The 11,360-nt window shown below is 34.0% G+C and overlaps 1 non-coding gene across 1 annotated transcript; it reads right to left on the reverse strand.

The window, feature by feature from the left end:
• Positions 1-903: 903 nt before the first annotated feature.
• Positions 904-1,010, reverse strand: LOC139887281 (small nucleolar RNA R71). The gene has a single exon (XR_011773119.1). It is a non-coding gene; the product is annotated as a small nucleolar RNA R71 (small nucleolar RNA).
• Between the last annotated feature and the right edge of the window lie 10,350 nt (positions 1,011-11,360).

Consider the following 11,360-nt stretch of genomic DNA (forward strand, 5'->3'; position numbering starts at 1 on the left):
TTAAATTAATAGACATCCAAAATTTTCTGGTTCGTAGTAATAGTTGGATTTGTTAGTGGCGAGTTGTGGGCTTCTAATTTAAAGGGTCCTGGCTACCTGCTGCATCTATTGGCTATTTGAAACGTGGGCAAAATTAGAAAAGTCTATTAATTTGATAACTTATATAATTTTTATATTTATAACTAATAGGATATTCAGTGAATGCACCGAGCAAAACGTTCACCACCTTTCATACGTTCACCACCTGTAACTCGATCAAGACATCTATCAAATATTGTCGCCATTGATTTTTCTTTAGAATCATCATCTAGTCGAACAAGTACTCTAACTCAAATTTCCGATAATCCAATTTTTGAAACCGACTTCACAATGGAGGACCCGGAGGATATTCAGGGAAAATTCAGGGATCCTGAACCACTAATCATTCCTCCTGAACCAAAAATTATTCATACGGAGATTATCGAGGAACAAACCGTTAAATCAGAATCCTCAAGTGATTCAGATTCAACAAATTCAGATATGGAAGAAACAGAACCTCAAAGTATGGAAGACCGAATGAGAGCCACATGCACGGGCCAAGGTCACGCCATTAATTAGCTAGATGTTAATGCACCAGATTTTGAAATCAAAGGACAAATCCTACACATGATCACTAATCAATGCCAATTTGGTGGTACAACAAAAGAAGATCCAAACGAACATCTTCGAACTTTTAGTAGGATTTGTAATCTATTTAAGATCCGAGAAGTTGAGTATGAAACTATTTATCTCATGTTGTTCCCCTGGACTTTAAAGGGGGAAGCCAAAGATTGGTTAGAATCGTTACCTGAAGGAGCGATTGATTCATGGGATGTTTTAGTTGAGAAATTTCTTAAAAGATTCTTTCCGGTATCTAAAGCCGTGAGACTTCAAGGAGAAATTGCCACATTCGCACAAAAGCCAAACGAAACTTTATATGAGGCATGGACAAGATTCGAAAAAATGTTGAGAGGATGTCCTCAACACGGTCTAGATACTTATCAAATAGTCCAAAAATTCTACAAAGGAGTCGACGTCGCTACACGAAAAGACATCGACACAGCAGCTGGTGGTTTCATTATGAAGAAAACTGCAACCAAAGCTCACAAAGTTATTGATAATACATCATCCCACTCACATGAGTGGCATCAAGAAAAAGATATTTTTCGTTCATCTAAAGCGGCTAGAGTCGATTCTAGCCATGACTTTGATTCCATTTCTGCAAAGTTAGATGCTTTCGAGGGACGAATGGAAAAGATGACTAAAGATATTCACGCAATACGAAATAGTTGTGAGCAGTGTGGAGGACCACATTTGACAAAAGATTGTCTCAGTGTTGAACAAACCATGAAACAAAGAGAGAATGTTTCATACATGAACCAAAGGCCGGGAAATAATTATCAAAATAATTATCAACCGCCAAGGCCAAACTACAATCGAAATCAAAACATTCCGTACAATCAAAATGCCCTAAACAATAACTAACAAGGTCCTAGTAATCAACAAGTATCCAACAATACTTACAATCAGCAAAGACCTGGTTATTTCAATAAACCGCCACAAACCGATGAGAAAAAGGCAAACTTGGATGACATGATGGCAAAGTTAATAGAATCTCAAAACCAGTTATTTACATCTCAAAAATAAACTAATGAACAAAATGCTCAAGCATTTAGAAACCAACAATCTTCAATCCAAAATTTGGAACAAGAAGTAAGTAATCTAGCAATGTTAATTGGAGAAAGAAAACCAGGGAGTCTACCTAGCGATACAAATGCTAACCCCCGAAATGAAACAGCTAAAGCCATTACCACAAGAAGTGGTATTACACTCAAACCACCTAAAATACCTGTAATTTCCGATGACTATATTCCTACTACACAGGCACCACAACCTGAGCAAGAGAAGGAAACAGAGCCGGTAGTTGAAAAGGTTAATAAAGATAATACAGTTAAGGCAAAGCCTTATGTTAAACCATACTAACCACCACTTCCTTACCCGAGTAAAATGAGAAAAGAAAGACTTAAAGTCGAGGAATCCAAATTCTTGGATATGTTTAAATAAATAAATGTCAATCTTCCTTTCATTGATGTGATTTCAAGGATGCCAAGATATGCTAAATTCCTGAAAGATCTAATCACAAATAGAAAGAAAATGGAAGAACTCTCGGCTGTTACAATGAATGCTAATTGTTCTGCAGTGCTGTTGAATAAGATACCAGAAAAATTATCAGATCCAGTAAGTTTCACAATTCCATGTTTTCTGGGTAGTCTTAGTTCAATAGAAGCATTAGCAGACTTAGGTGCTAGTATAAATTTAATGTCATATTCATTATACGCTAAACTAGACCTTGGAGAATTGAAACCAACATGAATAAGCATACAACTAGCCGATCGATCAATAAAATATCCTAGAGGGATAATGGAGAACATGCTAGTTAAAATTGGTACTTTAGTATTTCCAGTAGACTTTGTTATTCTGGACATGGAAGAAGATTCTCGAGTTCATCTTATATTAGGAAGACCATTCTTAAACACGGCTAAAGCAATAATAGACGTGTTTGGTAAGAAACTGACCCTGAGTATAGAGGACGAGAGTGTTACATTTTCTGTTGATAGAGCCATGCAACAACTGCAATCTGCAGATGATACATGTTATTATATTCAAACTATAGATTCACATGCAGAATTTTTAGAAGAATTTTCATAATTACAAGGAACAGGAGATTGTTCTTTAGGAGAAGGAATTGAACCAATTAATGAAGCTGAAATGTTAGCCACACTCATGGCTAATGGATATGAACCAACAACTGAAGAAATTCAAGTACTGAAAGAGGAAGACAAATATCGGTACAAATCATCGATAGAAGAACCACCGATATTAGAGTTAAAACCACTTCCAAACCATTTGGAATACGCTTATTTACATGGTAAATATGAATTACCTGTAATACTCTCATCTTCTCTTACGAAAAATGAAAAATCTCAACTCATTTCTGTGCTAAAAGCTCATAAACCAGCTATTGCATGAAAGATTCATGAATTTAAAGGTATAAGTCCTTCGTATTGCACACACAAAATTCTTATGGAAGAAGGTCATAAAACATATGTGCAACGCCAACGAAGACTAAATTCAAATATGCAAGATGTTGTCAAGAAAGAAATTATTAAACTGCTCGATGCAGGTTTAATTTATCCAATCTCTGATAGTCCATGGGTAAGCCCAGTTCAATGCGTACCTAAGAAGGGTGGCATCACTGTCATCACAAATGAAAAAGATGAGCTTATTCCTACTAGGACTGTAACGGGATGGCGTGTTTGTATTGATTATAGAAAATTAATTGCGCCACCAGAAAAGATCACTTTCCCTTACCTTTCATTGATCAAATGTTGGAAAGGTTAGCTGGGAGCAGTTACTATTGTTTTCTTGATGGTTTCTCCGGATACTTTCAAATTCCTATCGCACCCGAGGACCAAGAGAAAACCACCTTCACGTGCCCTTATGGTACTTTTGCTTACAAACGCATGCCATTTGGATTTTGCAACGCCCCTGCAACCTTTCAAAGGTGCATGATGGCGATTTTTCACGACATGATAGAAGAATGCATGGAAGTTTTCATGGATGACTTTTCAGTCTTCGGTGATACTTTTGAAACATGTCTAGTTAATCTTGAACGAATGCTTATTAGATGCGAGAAATCAAATCTAGTACTTAATTGGGAGAAATGCCATTTCATGGTTAAAGAAGGCATCGTTCTTGGTCATAAAATTTCATGTGAAGGAATTGAAGTGGATAGAACTAAAGTAGATGTCATTGCTAAACTTTCACATCCCACCAATGTTAGAGGAGTTAGGAGTTTTCTAGGGCATGCCGGTTTTTACCGACGTTTCATAAAAGATTTTTCTAAAATTGCCACTCCTATGAATAAACTCCTAGAAAAAGATGCTACGTTCATCTTTTCGGATGAATGCATCAAATCTTTTAATATTCTTAAAGAAAAACTCACTAATGCGCCGATCATGATAACTCCAAATTGGAATCTACCATTTGAACTCATGTGCGATGCAAGTGATTTTGCAATGGGAGCCGTTTTAGGTCAAAGGATTAAAAAACGATTTCAACCTATTTATTATGCTAGTAAGACGTTACAAGGAGCACAAACGTATTACACAACCACTGAAAAAGAACTCTTTGCTATCGTTTTTGCTTTTGACAAATTTCGTTCATATCTCGTTCTAGCTAAAACGGTGGTCTATACTGATCATTCTGCTCTTAGATACCTATTTTCAAAACAAGATGCCAAACCACGATTAATCCGTTGGATCTTACTCTTATACGAGTTCGATAGTGAAATCCGAGACAAAAAGGGAGCAGAAAATCTCGCAGCTGATCATCTTTCTCGCCTTGAAAATCCTGAATTAGAAGTTCTAAACGAATCAACCATACAAGATAACTTTCCAGATGAATATCTCTTGCAAATCGATTATAGTGAAATTCCATGGTTTGCAGACTTTTCAAACTACTTAGTATGTGGATTCCTTGAAAAGGAGTTATCGTACCAAAAAGAAATTCTTTAGTGATATAAAACACTATTTTTGGGAGGATCCACATTTGTTTAAGAGATGTCCTGATGGAATAATACGCCGATGCGTATTTGGAGATGAAGCTAGTCAAATCTTAAACCATTGTCACACAGGACCAACAGGAGGGCATTATGGGCCTCAAATCACAGCAAAGAAAGTCTACGATGCTGGATTCTATTGGCCTTGAATTTTCAAAGACGCACACCTTCTTTGTAAATCATGTAATGCATCTCAAAGGGCCGGAAAAATAAGTCAACGTGATGAAATGCCACAAAATGTCATTCAAGTATGTGAAGTATTTGACGTTTGGGGTATTGACTTTATGGGTCCATTTCCAAAATCTCATAATAATCTCTACATTCTCATTGCCATTGATTATGTATCTAAATGGGCGGAAGCACAAGCTCTCCCAACTAAAGATGCACAAGTTGTAGTCAACTTCTTAAAACGTCTTTTTGCAAGGTTCGGAACACCGAAAGCTTTAATAAGTGATCGGGGTACTCATTTTTGTAACAATCAACTTGAGAAAGTTCTCAAAAGATATGAAGTAACTCATAAAATCTCAACCGCTTATCATCCACAAACAAGTAGACAAGTTGAAAATACCAACCGAGCATTAAAACGTATTCTAGAGAAAACTGTAGGATCAAATCCGAAGGAATGATCCATAAAATTGGAGGATGCACTCTGGGCTTTTAGAACAGCCTACAAAACTCCAATTGGAACCACACCTTGTAAACTCGTTTACGGAAAAACATGTCACCTTCCAGTAGAAATTGAGCACAAAGCATTTTGGGCTTTGAAGACATGTAATCTTGATTTGCATGAAGCCAGACGTCTACGATTAAGTCAACTAAACGAATTAGAAGAATTAAGACATGATGCATATGAAAATTCGTTAATCTATAAGGAAAGAACGAAGAAATGGCATGATAAAAGAATCAGAAGTTCAAAAGAATTTAAGGAAGGAGACAGAGTTCTTCTTTTCAATTCACGATTCAAGCTATTTCCTGAAAAATTGAAATCAAGATGGTCTGGACCATTCATAGTCAAAAGAGTTTTCCATACGGAACAATAGAATTGATAAGTTCAAACAGAATTGAATTTAAAGTCAATGGTCACAGAGTTAAACATTACATACATGGTCCGATGAAAGTTGACAATGAAGTCAATCACAATTTCGACACCACAGCTAACTAAGTGTAGGGAGATTCAAATGTTCTAAGAAATAATATAATGATGTCAAGAGTTAGGTTTTCTGTTTTTGTGTAGTCTCGAGAATGGAATCCGATTGGTCTTTCCCTAGCAGACACTAAATAACTAGTCTTCTTCCCCCATTCTGAAATTTTATTTTTTTTAGGTTTTACGAGATGAAGAATTCCTTTGATTTGAACCATGGTATAATGCTACATGCTTTGATTACTAAACGTAATAATGACACCCTCCCGAGTGACCTGGTGTCGGTAATAAGAGGCAGATGTGATGAAGTAAGAAAAGAACTCAGGAAAGAACACCATAAGACACATTTTGGTAAAGGACAATCAAAATCCGCAGCAAAAAGAAGAGCAAGACATCTTGAAAAATGTCATAAATGACGAAGGGAAATGATCGAACAATCAAACACATTCCAATACCGAGTTCGTTACTCTATGTAGAGAAGGACCGTTCATATGTTTAGAAGAAAAATTATTGAAAATTCGTGGATATGCTTATGTAGCAATGAAAAACCAAATTGAACGACTCTCTTACGAGTCAACTAAAGCAGGTCTCTGAGAATTTTATCTCATAGGTAAGTATGTGCAGTTTTTATTTTTATATTTTTATTGCCTTTAACCAATTGATAATAAACGTTAAATCGTTCGCTATAAAGTATTAAATTGATATTCAATAAAATTAGGTATAATAAACCGAAATTATTGATATTATACAAAAATTTATTACATCACTGCGAAATTTACCGTTTATTCATAAGGTATAAATATCTTTAATCAATCAATCCTAAATATTTCAGAAATTCGTCAAGAGTAAAATTATGTAATATAGCCGAAATTACTTTACCCAAAAGAGGGACGTATATTTTTGTTAATATTTGATTGATTAAAGTATGATAAAAGACCAAAAAGATTTTTATTTTTATTTTTACCTTCTTTTTAAAATTAATATATAACTATATTATTTTAAATATAAAATTGTAAAACTAATGTATATAAATATTATTAATATTTATATGAAATTTTATGCATTTTAAATTTAAGTTTGGTGTGAATTTAAAAACAAAAGTGTACTTTATTTCATTAAGTTAAAAATTGATTTCTGAAATGCGTCGCAAGTTAAACACTAGGTTGTTGAACCGAAATTGCTTTACCCAAGGGCGGGGCGACAAATTTTGTTATCATTATTTTTAAACTTATTGATTTAAAGTATGCCAAAAATATTAAAAACTCAAAAATCTTTGCTTTTAAAAAGGATCGCTTTGAAATGGAGAATTTTAAATTTTGTAGAGGGACGAACTAGGTAAACGTACCGAAATGACCTCATTCTAAAGGAAAACAAAATTTTAAATTTAATCAATTTTTATTTTATAAGTTAAAGGTTTTATAAAAAAAAATAATAATAATATTACACTCCATGCGATCGCATGGGGTTTGCACTGGTGAACCATGCGATCGCATGGGCACCCTAGACAGGTCAGGTATCAAATTCCCAACGAACTGCTTCTGCCTCCCCACTTCACACACACAAACACACGAACACACACACACTTTCTCTCAAAAATCACCCATTTTTCATCCAAATTCAACGAAATTTGTTGCTACAATCCGCTATAATCATGCGTTTGTTCAGATTAGGGAGTAAAAAGGTAGAAATTTCACCCCTAAACTCTTAAATTCCTAATTTTTGTGATAATTACAATTAATTGCAATAATCTTAGTTTGATGATTTCTAGCTTAGTTATAGTTAAATTGATAGTATATTATGCTTGTATAACCTAGATTGATGATATTTAACATGATTTGAAGCCTTAAACTTCAAAAATTTTTAGAAATCTAGGGTTTGTGTTCTTGAGCAATTTGGGGCTTTTTGATATAAACAGGTTATGGCCGATTTTTGTTATGAATTATTGCTAAATTAAGTAGTGTAACATGTTTAGGTTGCTAAATGATTAAAACTTTGATCCTAAACATGATTTTTGAGCATCAAAGTGAATTTTTTAAGTCTAAAATTCATAAACTTGATTAATTTGATATAAATGCCATTTGAAACTTGTTTAATTGCTAATAATGATTATTTTGACATGTTTTTTTGAGTAAAATGCTTATGAACATTGTATACATTTTCATATATGCTTATTTGAAAAAGTGTAGAAATGTTAAAAATATGAAAATGAGTATAAGTCTAATATGGATTAAACATGTTATTGTAATTGTGTTAATCTGTTATTTTGCTAACACTAATGCATTATTTGGATGCACAAAATTTCGTGTTTAATGTGTTTTGCAGAGAAATACAGATACTGACGGTGCATCATCGTCAAGACAAGCTAATCCAGAGCCACAGCCAGAACAACAACCGGAACCACAACAAGAACATCACCAACATTATGATCAACACCTACCATATTATGAACCGAATCTACATTTTTTTACTGCCTACGTACAATTTCCGCCTCATCAGTTAATAATAAACTCAAAAGTTCATGAACAGGAATTACATCCCAATCTGAGGTTTGAGCGAAACTGGATAGATTACCCGACGTACTAAAGTAACAAATTTAAGCTTTACACCAAAAATGTGGAGGTGCCAAGGTTGATATATTGGGGACCTTTGGAAGAAGTCAACCTAGCTAACTCAGTTAGGCAGTTACTAATCCAACGGTATGGGAACTCTTCTTTTCCTGACTGGGAACGTTTGTTTACCACTCGTAGGCTTGTATATAAGGAGTGGTGTGTTGAATTAATGAGTACTATATCATTAAATAAGGATGTAGATAGGTTAGAAGATAGGAGTTTTCTTAGATTTTTACTTGTAGGTATGATGTACAGGATGTCCATGCTGGATATGGCTAGGGCTTTACAGATTTACACCCCCGCTGAGTTATTATCACCTGATTGTACAGCTTTGATTTATGAAGGTGAGAGGGTAGATAGAGATTTTGACGCTAATGCCATACGGAGGCGTATGTCAAACTTTAATGAGTTTAGGCAGGGTGGAAGACACTCCTATTTAGATATTAATAAAGCAGAGCTTCGCATAATTCATAGGTTTTTAGCAAACTCGATTACACAACGAGGTAGAAACAAGGAGAAAATGACCCTAAACGATTTATTCTACCTCAAGTGCATTCGAAACCCCAGAAGCTTTGTTAGCATCCCCTACTGTGTTGGTTATTATTTGTCCAAAATGGTGGAAGGTATACAGGAGGGGGGAATAATAGGAGGTGGAATTTTTGTTACTCTCATTGGAGAGTATTTAGGTGTAAATAGGGAACAAGGGGGTTCAATGGTCGTGGTTCAGGAACAAACCGAGACTATAGGTCTATCGGTTTATAATGGGGCGAAGGTATTGTTAAGGAGACATAATAGGCCAATACCATATCAGGGCACCCATCCACAGGTAAAGAGGGGTTTGGATGAGGAGATGGAGGAAGCAGATGACATTAGGGATGTCATTAGAGATAGTTATACTGATGTCTTCCAGCGTATAGATGAGGTGGAAATGAGTAACGAGGCTAGGCATCATCAGTATGAGCAGTGGAGAGCCGCGGATGAGTACGAGCAATCCAGGCAACGCCAGCATGATAGATGGGCCGTTCATCAGCACCAAATCATGAGCCAGCTATCATATCAGGGTAAAACAGCGAACTTTCATAGACTGGCATTAAGTTCAGCAAAAACAACTAATCTTGACGACAAGATGCAAAATATATGTGAAATAACAACTAACGGAATGAACAAATGATGTGCAGCATTTATCATTCAAACAAACAACAATATGTTTGGAAACTTTGGTAAAATTTTAATCATTTTTCTACGCTAATAGCCCTCATGAATTTAAATTTTTACTGATTTCTTGTAAATAAGGGCATTGCAAGATCTTAAGTGTGGGAAGAGATTAAATTCTTTCGGTTTAAACATTAATTTATACACTTGGTTCAATTGCCAAATTTTGTGAAAATTTAAAAAAATTTCAATTAAATGAATTCAAAATCATGTTTATACATATTTATGAACGATAAAACTAGGTGTTAATACCTAAATTATTGTTACTTCGGAAAGGACATAAATTGAGAAACAACCCAAAACGCTTGAATTCATTTAAAATGGAATAAAGGAGAATAAAAAGGCAAAGAAAGAAATAAAATAAAAGCTAAGTGTGGGAAGAATGCACCAAGTTCTTTAAAACATATATTACATATTTTGTACAAGATTATTGCAGATACTTTTGTTTTGGACGATAATAATCAGTTTTACCCGATTTACTGTAATATATTTGAAAGAAAGATGGATCTACACGATGAGTCAATTCCATCATTAAAAGGAAGTAAAGTCTTCCGAAAAAGACACGCGCTTCTTGATTTAGGTCAGGAAGTTGTCGTCCAGACCAACTGTAGGTTGACGAAAAATCTAGAAAAGTCATCTCTAAAATCAGCAGGAAATCCACGGACCTCAGCATCAAACAAGGTCGCCAAGTGGTCAGATTTATCCTAACCATGAGAAGGATTTATCTCGTAAAATGGGGAGGGCGCCGTGCAAATTAGCTTGATAAGACTAATGAATCAGACCCTCAGAAAAGGATAATATCCTTAAAAGATAAAAAATCAGCTTTTAAGCCTGATATTACTCAATCCTTGAGATTGACCTTAAAGATTGAGAATTACAAACTCATGGAATTCGATGATATCTAAACTCGAGCTTGAACGAGAAAATATTTTGATCAAAATTAAAACCGATTTGTTTTCTGAAAAAAACCTATTTTTAATGCGTTCATTACCATTGAACGTAAAATCCTGAGAATTCACCGGAATTCATTAGGTCACCTGAACCAAATCGGGTGTCAATTGTGACGACCCAGAAATTTCCGACCAAATTTAAACTTAATTCTTATTTGATTTCGACACGATAAGCAAAGTCTGTAAAGTTGAGTCTAAAAAATTTTAAACTATTTTTATGAATCCATTTGACCTTTGACTTTTCCCGACGACTCACAATACGATTACTTGTAAATAGATATGTATATAATTTTATATATATATATATATATATATATATATATATATATATATATATATATATAATAAAATGAAATATTATATATTGTAATTGTTAGAATTAATTACGTAAATAATAATAATATATAATAAATATTATTTAGAAAGTATATATACATATAAATAAAGTGTATAGAATATATATTTAGTGATTTTGAAGTTATTTAGTAAACAACGGTAACGCTCAATTGTCATTCAATTGATAGTAAACGAGTTAAAAAGGAACTTATGTGATTTTAAAATAAACGATGATCCGAAAATGAGTTTTATAAATTATAGGCTTATTAAAAATATAATAAATAATGAAACACACCAACTAGGTATGACGTCAAGAATTTTAAAAGGTTTAAAACAATATAGATATATATATATAATTTTTATAAATATAAAATTAACCAATCATTGAATCATATTAAACTAAAATACATTGGGTTTTAGATAACAGATAAAAATTAAATACCAACCCGTGACTACACATTTAATACTCGAGT

This window comes from Rutidosis leptorrhynchoides, chromosome 1 (genome assembly GCF_046630445.1).
Source record: "Rutidosis leptorrhynchoides isolate AG116_Rl617_1_P2 chromosome 1, CSIRO_AGI_Rlap_v1, whole genome shotgun sequence".
Taxonomy (NCBI): Eukaryota; Viridiplantae; Streptophyta; class Magnoliopsida; order Asterales; family Asteraceae; genus Rutidosis; species Rutidosis leptorrhynchoides.